We start from the raw sequence: 12,568 nt of genomic DNA on the forward strand, positions 1-12,568 counted from the left end.
TGCAAAAGGAGTTTTTGATGTGAATGTCTCACCTTAACCGAACCAGTTAAAGACTAAAGGCAGGAAATCTTTAAATGAAGAGGGAAATGTAGACAGTATATCCTGATCTTGGCGATAAATCCACGTTATTAGTTTGCTTTACTGTTTATCCCTTCCTAGTAATGCCTTCCAAAGTTACTCATCTCAGTAAAGTAACCATAGCGTTTAAACTGGTTCCAGCATTTTAATCATTGTCATTTTTAAAAGAGAAACATTTAATTGGCATGATGACTATTAGGCTTTTCATCTAACTCCAATATTTGATTATTATTTTTTCATTTGAACATCGCACAGGTAAACGCATATTTGCGCACGTTGGTCTTCTCCGTTTTGAGAATATTTACCTACTTTCAGTTCTGCGTTGTATCGCTGCTGTATTAAGTGTGTGTAGAACTCCAGTACCATTAACTTGGTCTTATTGTAGCTTGTTGAATATACTTTTGGAGATGGTGGTGCTGGCTGGGTAGTTGTGCATGTTTATCAAATGTAATTTGTACAGTACTGGTCTTGCTCTTAGTAATAATAAAATAAAGTAATATCAATGACAAACTGGCAATAGAAATCTAGAACAAGATTCCAACTAATAAAAACATTGGAAATGTCCGTTTATATATATATATATATATCAAATTCATCCGTGTATTTCTTCGAGGGAAATATTGTCTGGTTGCTGCATAATCATCACAATCGCCTGTGTACTTCATTACATGGCCACCAGAGGGAGACATTTACCTTTGAATAGTATTTCGTTTGTCAAGGTGCAATACGCACTGCTAGCTGAGAATTAGACAACTAAATGGGATAACGGATAGTTTTATATTAATCATTGGAGTTCGCACTATCAATGATGATTAATCATGCCTATAAGATACAGTACCAACTCTGTTTTCCTCAAGTATTTTATTCAATTTCATTGTCTTCTCGTTATCAGTAGAGTGGTCATGCTAATTTGACTACATCTAAATAAATACAGTTATTCCAGTCATGGTGGGAGATGGAGGTTGAAACTCAAAACCAGGGATAGGACATGGATAAGAACAGCTGATCATTGCCCATACAAACAGGTATGTATCACCTTCATAAAACAAGCAGCTCGAGCTACTACACGACGCAGAGCATTGATGTCAAGCTTAGGCCAGCCTTCAGCTCATCTCCATTGTGTGACCAGTCACGGATAGACCATATCACACAGCAGGCTGTTGCTTCTCTTTCCGGTTTAGAAAGAAACAGTTTACCGTTTGCGCTAGGAACAAAACGAAAGCTAACGGCAAACGAAACAGGGAGGGTCCTACCTGAATTTGTCGAATAGAAACTCGTTTAAGTTGCAAAACGTTTTCATTTGGAGTAAACCTTCTGTTGCATAACGTTTTGCAACCGACTTTGACTAATGAATACATCCCAGGGCCGTCCACTCTGTTTGCCAGCCACCACTGTGTTATACTAGAGGGTTAAGCAGATCCTACAGACATCCAAATTAGTGCTGTGGGAACCAAGACAGTTTGTTTGCCTTTCACCTGTGGCCTAGACACAAATAATGCTATAGAAGCCTGGGGATGTGCAGTTACACCACCAAATAAAACCTGTGTTTAGCTTAAGGTCATATGGTCACTCGCTCTGCAGTTTGGACATAATTGACAGTTTTTTATGGCTTCATCTAAATTTCTATTTAAGCGTTCCTCACAGCCATAATACAGTATGTGTATTGCATTGCTTAATTGTACGTTCTCTATGGTCACTTTCCACAACCTAGAATATACAGGTCCTACTTGAAAGTGGTTTGAGGTTATGAGGTCCACACCTTGCACTGCATCCGTTCTCGCCACATCCCATTGACGTAAAAAGCACATGCCCAAAAGCATGGCCCCCCTGTTATGAATACACACAAAGGGGTCTCTCTCTCTCTTTCTGGCCTGATGGTCTGGTCAGTATAAGTGCTATGGTCACGAATGAACCATCACCAGGCAGTGGGCGAATGGGCCAGCTTCCCAATCCAAGTGTGGTAGGCCTGTAGCCTGGGCCAAACAGGCCAGGCCAGGTGGCCCATAACGGTCTCATTAGAGCAGATGTGAGGCTGTGGCTGTCTCTGCCCTCCCCTTCCTCTGCTGCTTCTATTGGCCTGAGAAGCCCAGCAGCTGTTTACTGAGGGGCAGCCTAGGCCAACGCCTGCCTGATCCCTGACCCTCACCCCCTAATGGGGGTAGGGAGGCAGCAGATGGGGGTGGGTCGGAGGAGGGGGGGGCCTGCCTTGGGTAGGGTGAGGCTGGGTGGAAAGGGGGAATTCATGAGGGAGCAGTAGTGGTGGCTGTTGCTCTGACCGGGTTGAAAGGGTTCGAGTTGATTGGACGTATGATGGGGGAGTAGGGGTTGAGGGGGGGGGCAAGAAGGGGAGGGTTCACCGCAGCCAGGGTCTCTGACAGTCAACACAAGGGCAAAAGACCTGGGAGTGAAAAAGCCTTCTGGTTGAGTTTGAGTGACTGGAAGCGTCCATTAGTCATTGCACATGTGTATCTATTTGTTTTCTGTGGATGATAATGAGACGGATCGGTAGAAAGCCTATCACCATTACATGTGTACATGTTGTTGTGCACAGTAGCTTTGAAATCCTGCCTGATACAATCTCTCCTGTCAATATATACTATGTGAATGGTTTTATTTGATGGTAAATAAAACAAACTGTACAACAAAGAAACATGACTAAATCAGGATTTCCAAAACTTTCACAGCCTTACATTTACATTTTAGTCATTTAGCAGATGCCCTTATCCAGTGCGACTTACAATTAGTGCCTTTCCCCTCTGATCTCCATATAGTGCGACTCGGTGGTGGTCGTCATCGGCCAGAAACAGAAACAACATTCTGTCTTGAGTAACAGCAGCAGCATGAGGCTGTGGCTGCATGTGGCTGGACATTTGCCGGCCCTGTGTCTCCGGAACGGACAGGTGTTGGCGTCAGCAGTGTCCAGACTCGTTCCGGCAGCTGCTGCGGCCACAACCCCCTCCCCCCTCTGACAGATGTAGCCACACCACCCGGCAGCTTTATGGACCCTGGGCTGTTTTGACTTTAAATATTTGCCCAGGAGGGACAGCCCTGTTTGGGCAAGGGGTTGAAAGAGCTGGGTGGCTTCTCAGCGTCACGGAAATAAAACCTACAGAAGATACTTAGACAGTTGACTTGACACCACGGAAGGGTGTTTGGGGAAAACACAAATTCCCAAAGTCTTTGGAAGTCCATTTTGGAATGTTAGCAGGCTTGGAGGACAATTTGATATTGTGGAACAGAGGAAGATGGGCCCACTAGTCAAAATGACAATTATACAGAAGTGACATTTACCATCTAATGTCATCACATTTAGTGCAATTATTATTCTGTTTAAATAGTTTAGTATTGTAAATAAAAAAATAAGAGAAACAGGAAAAAGTAGCCGCACACTTCATGAATGATGACAGCAGAGTGGATGTACAGTAACATCTGAGTTAAATGTGCTACAGGGCCTGAATTCTACTGCCATTCAATAATCATTTTTTATCATTTTATAGTGTGCAAATCCTCCTTCCATGAGTCTTGACTCATAAACATCCTAAATGCCTATGAAGGTGACATCCAACCGTCAGGCTGTTTTTCAAGGCATTATTGAAGTCTCTTAATTTACTCTGTAGATTATACCATTAGAGGAAAGGTAGAACATTTTCCTATATCTTTATTTTAAAGACACTGTGTAGGCTGGGGTTAGAGCTAATTACAGTCAAAAGGTAGAATTCCGGTGCTGATCTTGGGGGAAAAATGTAATCCAGCTAGATTCAAAGTCTCTGAGGGAGTTGTGGAAAGCACCTTGTTCTACCATCTGGGACAGCAGACAAACCCTCAGCCCCATTAAGATACCACATTAAGGGGCTGCTGGTAGTTTCAAGATACAGCAGACAGGAGTGCACCTAGCAATACATTTTACTGTCCGAGAGAAAGAGAGAGCTAGGAGAGAGAGAGCGGTGGAGGGAGATAAACTTTCTTCGCACAGTGAAATTCATCTTGAAACGTAACTTCTGAACACTGCCAAACAGATGCTAGTACAATTGCTTCCCCCCTGCAATCTAAGTATGGTGTCCATATGGTTGCAGCTGATGGGGGTGATTGTTGGTATTGTTCACTTTGTCAGCAATCCTGGGAGATGTAGGAGCTCTAATGATAATGCAATGTGCAGATGTGGTCGGGGAGAGGGCGCCGTCGTTAACTCACACAGCCGTCTACAGTGCCCCGCTCCTCCTTACATTATGACAGATGCTGTCCAGCCTGCTCAGAGCTGACCTTCTGTAGGAACAAACACTTCTATGAGGCTTCCACATCGCAGCTGTACAGGTGTAACAGAGACCGGTTAGGAGACAAACTGAAGCATTAGATTTCAAGCTTTTCTGATCTGAGTTAGAATTGTCCTTTTAGTAAGTTACGGTCCGAGATGAATTACCAGAGGTGTGAGATAATGGTTTCCCTGGGAGGACTCTGTATATCTGGTTCCAGAAGAATCTTGTTAGATATGCTAATTGCCTCAAGCAGTGGACACTAGTGCAGTGTCAATTAAATAAGTCTGAATAGAACACAACTAGAGGAGGTGAAGGTTGAGTCCTGATTTCTTATTTTACACAATTCCAGCAACAGAATCATACTTATATTATCACAATATCTTCCACTTCCATTTGCTCCTGTCAGATGTTGTCTAGGAATGCTATGTACAAAGCACATATAAGGCATTTTCCTTATAGACAACATGCATACAGTACCTGTGTTGCACAATGCACTTGCAACCCGATATTGGACAAATCTCCCCATGTCACATTTCAACAGTTCCCTTTGATATCCGACTGATGGTATTATGTTGCCTTAAATAATACAGCAGAATGTGTTGCGTTGCCTGTGCCAGGTCCTACAGGCTGGGCCCACGTCTCTCCCTCTCTAACCCAGATCAGGATGCAAGCATTAATCCTGGGAGTGGGCCTGGGGCCACCCCAGCACTGCTGCAGGTTGGGAGGGGGGGGGGGGGGGGGGGGGGGGGGGGGGGGGGGGGGGGGGGGGGGGGGGGGGGGGGGGGGGGGGGGGGGGGGGGGGGGGGGGGGGGGTGGGGGGGGTGACAGATGGGGCCTGCTTTGCCAGAGCTGGGAGGGAGCGGAGAGGTTGGCATCTTGGGGTGAGAGAACATAGTGACACTCCTGTTCCTGCACTGAACCAGGCCTGAACCACGCAGGCAGCATCCACACACGCTCAAACACTATGCAAGGATACATAGGCTACGGGAATTAAGGGCTTACTACTCTCACACACAAACACCTTATCACTGCTCTGCTGATTACAGTGCTACAGTCTGAGTACACTGTACCTGTCATAAAGCAGTGGAATGAAACGATCTACAACAAGCAGATTAAACAATACAGGTAATGGGCACATTCAGGTGACTCAGCTCATATACAATGGTGGTGGCTCCCACATGTCACTGTACATCAGAGGTGCTGGTGGGAGGAGCTATAGGAGGATGGACTCATTGTGATGGCTGTACTGGAATAAATGGAATGATGATAAATGATAAATGGAATGAAACAAACACTTTGTTTCCATGTGTTTGGTACCATTCCATTGATTCCATTTCAGCCATTACAAAGATCCCGTACTCCTATAGCTCCTCCCACCAGCCTCTACTGTACATGGAAGGGCATCATTTTGATACACCTGTCCTCCTCCTCTGTCTACTGTAACTGTCCCTACCTTTGTTTAGCAGTGATTTGTAAAGTTATGATGAACGATATTAGACTGGGAGGAAAGCTGGATTCCTCATCTCCCACAGCTGCCTGCCTGCTCCCTGGAGACGCCCTCTCTCTTGGCTCGCCCCCATGTGTGTGTGTGTGTGTGTGTGTGTGTGTGTGTGTGTGTGTTGCCTGCTGAGTCACACCTTTGCAGCAGGAGAGGTCTGGAGCAGACTGACGTGTGCAGGGGGGCTCTCTCATTTCAGTCTGTCCAAACCTTTCTCTCTCTCAACACTGAGCCAATCAGTAATCAGTGCCACAACACCAAGGGCATCTACAACACAACAGCTCTGATTGGTTAGGTAGGGATAGGCTCAGGGAAGAGACACGTCAATATGTTGTGAAGTCTGAATAGTCCACTACGTACTGTTTACTTCGTTTTGTACTAACAGTACTACATGTTGGTACTACATTTGGCCATTTTTGACATATTGGTTACAAAACAAATTTTGCAATAAGCTAAAAATATCAACATAATACAGCCTCGACCATACTGACAAAGTGCTCTACAGATGAATTGCAGGAGGCTGTGACAGATTAATTCGGTATTCAAGTGTAAAAGCTACATATTTAGGTTAACAAATATTGTACCTTTTACTGTGAAGATATTCAGTGCTCTGTCAAAATATGTACTGTAACTTCAGTTGGTGTTACATGGAATACATGGAATATGTTGACAAGAAGTTGCTCTGCCATGTCAAGCTGTTGTTTCAGACAAGAAGTACAGTACTAAGTTCTCCCTTGTATAGGATAGTGACCTCTCTGTCATAGCCATCGGTACAGCAGGTTCCCATGCTCACCCTCCTCCTGCTTGTCATAGCCATCAGTACAGCAGGTTCCCATACTCACCCCCCCCCCCCCCCCCCCCCCCTGCCTGTGGACCCTTAAGGTTGCACCAAGCGATGTGCCCAGAAAAGTGCTGAGTTGCACACATCAAAATCCTGCCAAGACCCCTATCAACATCACACGCCCTCCTGCCCAGTTATCTACACTGGACAGAACTGCTACCAACAGCTGGTAAAGTCGAGAGAGCACTCAGCCCGCAATGCCACAATAATGTCTGCACTCTGCACATAGTCTGCCCAATTTTCATAGAATAAGCTTTCTTTATTAGTAACTTACTTAGTCGCTAACTTAGTATTACCATGCCTGAGACAAACAATAACCATGTATTCTAGGATTGTGTTACATATTACAATATCTGAGTATCATGTATGTCACACAATTTCTACAGATGAAACATGTTTCAATACACACAAATAAACCTGTTTCAAAACACACGAATAAACATGTTTCAAAACATACAAATACATGTGTCAAAACAAATACTAATGACACACAATTAACTGCATTCCCACGCAGTCCACGCTTTCCATCCAATGCCTTAGTTGTGGCACGACATAATTTTTCCCACTCCTCGAAAGTCTCACACAAGAGATGTAGGGAGGTTAATCTCATCCCATACGAGCCTGCGAAAGAGTTACTGGGGGGCGTTGTGTGTTTGTGCGTGTGTGTGGAGGGGGGAGGGGTATGGTCTGGGCCCCTCCAACAGAGACACTGACATTCAAGTTCGAATTGCGTCTTTTGTTCATGGGTGCAGTTGGAGCAGATAGCTCTCTGGGACCCCCCCCCCCCCCCCCCCCCCCCCCCCCCAAAAAAAAACGAACCCCCTTGCACCTCTCTCTGCCAGCATGCCGGCTAGGAGCACAACTGCATTGTCTGGGTGGAGACGGCGCTTGTTGCTAGCCTTCTGTCTCTGTGCTGAGCGCTTGACAATGGCTGCTTTTTAAATACGCAGACAATCGATAGAAAGACACATTCCTCCCTCCTGTCTGTTATTGTAACCTTACAAAAGCTCTGCCCTTGTACACTTCTTTTTTCTTAAGACTTAATGTGTCCCTCAATCCATTTGAATTCCACGGCACAACTGCAAACATTTCATTTCATGGCATTTGGCATTGAAAAATCTGCAAGTTTAGATTTGTATGGTTATTAGTTAGATAATTTTTATTCCCTCTTTATGTACAATATTTGCTCTCTGGATATTTTACCTCAATTAAAATCCTTCTGCAAAGGTTAAGGTTGTCATCACACTTGAAGATTTTCTCAGGTATACTGATGCAACAGTATCCCCTATAGCTTCATTACAATCTATTTATTGCAAGATTTCTAATTCTTTAACCGCAACAGTGGTGTCAAACATTCATCTCAAGCAAATCAGCCTTTTATGGTGAAAAGGTGTCCTAAACTGTTTTACATCCATCCATTTTTGCTTAGTACAGTTAGACACTTAGTACAGTCCTAGTTCGTTCTGATGTTTGTAACTTCACAGCCATAGCTGGCCTTGTGGAAGCATGTGCTTGTCTCTCCCCTGCCCAGGCGCTCACAGCTTGGCAGAGGGCTGGCTCACACAAACTTCTGTGTTTTAGCTGCTACAGATAGTCGCCCAAGCTGGTCGCCGATTCCAACATGTTGAGCCACTACCCTTCGGCACAGCCAAATGTTTCTGCAGCTGCCCTTTTGTCCCCGTTCCTTAAGTAAACAAAGGACAGATACAAATTAATGACCTAAATTCAGAGCAAAACACTCAGCCCCATCTGAGAGCAAATTGTCTTCAAGCAGATGTTCAGGAACAGTGTAGGAAGCAATAATGAAGTATGTTACAGGTTCATTATTTTTCATGACACATTTAAAACAATACATAGTTACTTAGGGCAATTAATTAATAGGAGTTATATTTTTGTATTTCTAATTACTATTATGGGGACTTGAGTGTCAGCTTGACGTCATTGCTCCTGTCTAAGGAGTGACATTCAATGAATGAAATAATGAAAAGGGGGCAAATGTGATCATCAAATTACATTTTATTTGTCACATGCGCCAAGTACAACAGGTGTAGGTAGACCTTATCATGAAATGCTTACTTACAAGTCCTTAACCAATAATGCAGTTCAAGAAATAGTTAAGAAAATATTTACTAAATAAACTAAAGTCAAACATAATAAAAAATAACACAATAAAATAACAATAAAGAGGCTATATACAGGGGGTACCTAGTCAATGTGCGGGGTAATACTACATGGACAAGTGAAAATAGTTAAGTAATTAAAATAATAAATAAAGGTGTAATGAATAGTTAAATCATTTAGAAAGAATGTTATGATGCCTTGATATAGTTCTCTTTATAGTCAACATGAATAATTCAAAGAGTTACAAACACTTACATGTTTCTTAAACAATATCATGCCTGTGAAAACTGAAGAAAATCATCCAGTAATTAGGAGATGAGGGTGTTAGTCTTGGTGGGGGTGGGGGGCTTACAGCATATGACCATCTGTAGCGATGCCCTAATGAATAACACTCACTTACTTCAAAGTGGTCAGTCTTTAATGCATCTGTAAGGCCAGGTTTGCAGAGCAGCAAGACATTAGATAAAGCTGATTTGTTTCTTGGAAAACTGTACTTGAGGAGCTTTGGCAGGAGGCTGTATGTGTTGAGGGGGGTGGTTCTCGACAAGCTGCTGCACTTTTTCTCAGGTCCAGCCCACGCCTTAGCCAGTGCAACAGCTAGATATATCAGCACCACACACACGCACTGGCCATGCAGGGCACCACACTGTGCCCAACCTGGGCCCAATCTAGATCCACAGCCTCCCCACCCACCCACACACCCACCCACACAACATGGCATAGAAAAAGAAATGATGCCAATGCTTCTCTTACTTTCATTGCTGAAAAATATAGTATATAGAAATTCATTATACAGAATCAGCCACTATAGTTACTGTTATGAAGAGCAATGCTAGAATATGTTGAATAACTCATGTGTAGGTATAGCTTAGATAACCCATTACATGATACACACTTAGGGTTGTGTGTGTGTGTGTGTGTAATTGTAACATTTGATTGAGCTTGTATCTAATACATATAGGCAGGCCTCTGAGGAGTCTAGTCTGTTAACACTGAGACTAAATGGGAGAAGAAGAAAAAATCCATTTCTACAGATGACATCTTCCTTGTTCAAATATGACTGTGGCTCTAAGCTATATTAATAAGTGTAATAAGCATTTAACTAATCTTCCAAATGTGCTGTAGTTTTGTGCCTGTGAATGCAACACCGACTGAATGGTACCCATGTTATTTACTCGGTGACAAATTAAATACACAAATTCACATTGGAATTGAGTTAAGGTTCTTATAATTTATTGCAGTTTGCACACAATTTGAAAATTTCAACAACAGCACACCAAAAAAGTACAAAACTAAACAGCCTTAGAATTTACTCCCCTTGAGAACATAAAACATACTATGATTGTCAAAGCTAAAATGTCTAAATCCAGAAAAAGAACAATGTCAAAGAAACAAAATCTCGCAGGGAAGCAAGTATATTTTAATCAAAATCTGCTTCTTTTTCAGACAGTGATTGTCCTTTTCAACAGATGTATTTCCCCCCTCCTATCTCTTCCTATATTGTCTTCTACATTTTTATGTTTTTTCCCCCCACTGGACCTTTCCTGTTTTCAAGTAACCAAAGTTGGATTGATGATAAATGGAGATGCTTATCAGGTCATTTCACAGCTTACTTTCTTCTATTTTAAAAATGTCAATAAACAGTCCAGTTACAAACTTACAGTGTTCCAGTGACAACGTGGGAAAAAAGAAGCTGTTTACAGTAGTTTTAAGGCGGTCAAGTACAATAAGAAAAGCCATCAATAATTGTAAATAAGTCTTCAAATAGAGTTAACCCACATGTGATATTTTCCATGATATTTGTGGTTGCAAACAGATCAATTACCACTGTGCAAAATGCCATGACACTGTGCACAGTTGGCAAGGAGCACCCATGTCACCAGCTGATGCTGCCACCACCACATCCACTGAAGAGCAAACCAAACCCCCGGGCCAGTGTGGGTATGCCAGTATCTCCCCACAAGTGCAGACATTCATAGCTCTACTTACTATCATCTGAGTTTGGGTATAGTTAAAGTTTTGCTTTTGTTTGACAGTTCTCAAGAATGGGCATTTACTTGATTCCATGGTATTTCTGCACAAAAATATTTTGAGTGCAGATTTTTTCCCAGAATGTTCACATTCATTAAAAAGAAATACAAAATAAGTTCAAAATAAAATATTAAAATAAAGAACAGTTCAAATTTAATTTAAAAAATGATAAATTATAATTTAAGGTTAATTCAATAATTTCATCTCCTCTTGAATGTAATAGTATCCATGATTTCTTGAATCTATAATTTATAACTATAATTTTCATAAAGGCATCTTTTCAGCATAAATCTCAGTTAAATAAGCTTTAAAAGGTGCAGTCAAGCATGCCAATTCTCCCCCTTCAAAAGTAAGGATTGCGCTTTCAGTACAAAACACGCACGCGTGCATACATACAGTACGTACATAGGAGCATCCAAACAGATACACACAGACATACAAATTAGGAGCGTGATGTTAAGCATAGTGCTGCTCTCTGATTCTTCAGCTTTGTTTTGAAACAGAATAAACCTTCAAGAGTACTCAGATATGAACAGGTGAGTCTCTCTCTCTCTCTGATAGAAAAGTGTGACACATTTTCATTGGCCGCACAGTTAGAAACAAGTGCCAAATGAAAATATAAATAAATCAATTACCCACAATGCTTACTTGATGTCAATGAGAGAGCAGAAAATACCAAAGAAGAACGTTAACTGGATAGATACAGCAGTTGGGAACCTTAACTCCCTGACCACCATGCAGCAAAGTAGACGATGACGAAGTGCTGTGTGGACGGGAGGCAAACACACTAGTGGAGATCTTCTGTAGATTAGTTTGTTAGTTAGGTCACTGCTGGCATTCTGCCCACACTGCCCACCTCTGTCTGTCTGACGACAAGCTTCACCTCACATACCGTTACACAAACTCAAACCCAAGACCAGTGCATTGACAAAAAAATCTTCACAGCCCAGCAGAACATTTTAAAGGAGTCCTACCGGACTCTCAAAAGGAGCAGAGAAAAGAAATAAACTACTTAAGAATATAATTAGTTAATTTAAAATACACTCCTCAAATGCAAAAAAAAGAAGTACAACAAAAGGTCAATAAATCATATTCATGCATTTTCCATAGCTGTAAAATTCAGTTTTTTTAACAGACTGCACCCTTGGAGTATTCACATAGTCTGTTCTATATTTGTTCAATTACAGTGTACAGTAATACAGCGATTCACATTTCAAATATACAGGTTGGACTTCATGCAATAACAGATCCCATTTTCCAAAAATAAATCCATTTAATCACTACAGGAACCTATAGAATACAGCCAACTTAAATTAAATTCGGTTCAACAAAGGATGTTTGAAAGCTGCAGATAGAGATTTAAGAAATTCTAAAATAATCATTTATAAAGGGTTTTAGAAAATACTTCAATTAATGTGAAAAATGAAGCTGTACATTGCATGAGTGCCATTTGTCTTTCATCAGTCAAGTTTCCTATCACAAGTCAAAATGTACAAGAGCTTAAGGAACAGAAGCTTGTAGCTATTTAAATCAGACCTCTTTGCAGAGTAAAACAATTTAAACGCACACACATTCACACAGATTAAATTTGATAATGAAATTAGAGTAGTGCACTATACACACATGTATTCATACACACATGTATGTGTACTGGTATATATTCATGATCACAGTACCCGTTTAGTGTATTCTAATAGTCTAACTTCAGTGTGTATTACCTGAACACTTCATATGGTTGTCATTGAA

Source organism: Salvelinus namaycush, chromosome 35, assembly GCF_016432855.1.
Source record: "Salvelinus namaycush isolate Seneca chromosome 35, SaNama_1.0, whole genome shotgun sequence".
NCBI lineage: Eukaryota > Metazoa > Chordata > Actinopteri > Salmoniformes > Salmonidae > Salvelinus > Salvelinus namaycush.